This window comes from Hylobates moloch, unplaced genomic scaffold (assembly GCF_009828535.3).
Source record: "Hylobates moloch isolate HMO894 unplaced genomic scaffold, HMol_V3 SCAFFOLD_16, whole genome shotgun sequence".
NCBI classification, from domain to species: domain Eukaryota; kingdom Metazoa; phylum Chordata; class Mammalia; order Primates; family Hylobatidae; genus Hylobates; species Hylobates moloch.
In genome coordinates, this window is record NW_026652291.1 from 85,640,086 (window position 1) to 85,641,961 (window position 1,876).

Here is a 1,876-nt window from a genome sequence, read left to right on the forward strand (position 1 = left end):
ATAAAAACCCTAGAAGAAAACCTAGGCAATACCATTCAGGAGATAGGCATGGGCAAGGACTTCATGTCTAAAACACCAAAAGCAATGGCAACAAAAGCCAAAATTGACAAATGGGATCTGATTAAACTAAAGAGCTTCTGCACAGCAAAAGAAACTACCAACAGAGTAAACAGGCAACCTAAACAATGGGAGAAAATTTTTGCAATCTACTCATCTGACAAATGGCTAATATCCAGAATCTACAAAGAACTCAAACAAATTTACAAGAAAAAAAACAACCCATCAACAAGTGGGCAAAGGACATGAACAGACTCTTCTCAAAAGAAGACATTTATGCAGCCAACAGACACATGAAAAAATCCTCATCATCACTGGTCATCAGAGAAATGCAAATCAAAACCACAATGAGATACTATCTCACATCAGTTAGAATGGTGATCACTAAAAAGTCAGGAAACAACAGGTGCTGGAGAGGATGTGGGGAAATAGGAACACTTTTACACTGTTGGTGGGACTGTAAACTGATTCAACCACTGTGGAAGACAGTGTGGCAACTCCTCAGGGATCTAGAACTAGAAAAACCATTTGACCCAGCCATCCCATTACTGGGTATATACCCAAAGGAGTATAAATCATGCTGCTATAAAGGCACATGCACACATATGTTTATTGCGGCACTATTCACAATAGTAAAGACTTGGAACCAACCCAAATGTCCAACAACGATAGACTGGATTAAGAAAATGTGGCACATATACACCGTGGAATACTATGCAGCCATAAAAAATGATGAGTTCATGTCCTTTGTAGGGACATGGATGAAGCTGGAAAGCATCATTCTCAGCAAACTATCACAAGGACAAAAAAACCAAACATCACATGTTCTCACTCATAGGTGGGAATTGAACAATGAGAACACTTGGACACAGGAAGGGGAACATCACACACTGGGACCTGTTGTGGGGTGTGGGGAGGGGGGAGGGATAGCATTAGGAGATATGCCTAATGTAAATGACAAGTTAATGGGTGCAGCACACCAACATGGCACATGGATACATATGTAACAAACCTGCACATTGTGCACATGTACCCTAGAACTTAAAGCATAATAATAATAATAATAAAATTTATAAGAATAAAAAATAATAAAAATAATTGCCATTGTGACTGGAATGAGATGGTATCTCTTTGTGGTTTTGATTTGCATTCTTCTAATGATCAGTGATGTTGAGCTTTTTATCATATGTTTGTTGGCCACATAATGTCTTCTTTTGAGAAGTATCTGTTCATATCCTTTGCCCAATTTTTGATGGGGTTGTTTGTTTTTTTTCTTATAAATTTGTTTAAGTTTCTTGTAAATTCTGGATTTTAGACCTTTGTCTTACGGGTAAATTGCAAAAATTTTCTCCAATTACCTGTAGGTTGCGTGTTCACTCTGATGATAGTTTCTTTTGCTGTGCAGAAGCACTTTAATTTGATCTCATTCATCAATTTTAGCTTTGGTTGCAATTGCTTTTGGTGATTTCATCATAAAATCTTTGCCCCTGGCTATGTCGTGATGGTATTGCCTAGATTTTCTTCTAGGGTTTTTATGGTTTTGGGTTTTACGCTTAAGTCTTTAATCCATCTTGACTTAATTTTTGTATATGGTGTGAGGAAGGAGTCCAGTTTCAGTTTTCTGCACATGGCTAGCCAGTTTTTCTAGTACCGTTTATTAAATAGGGAATCGAATCCTTTCCCCATTGTTTGTTTTTGTCAGGTCGATTTTTGCTGAAGATCACATGGTTGTAGATGTGTGATCTTATTTCTCAGGTCTCTATTCTGTTCCAATGATCTATATGTCTGTTTTGGTACCAGTACCATGCTGTTTCAGTTA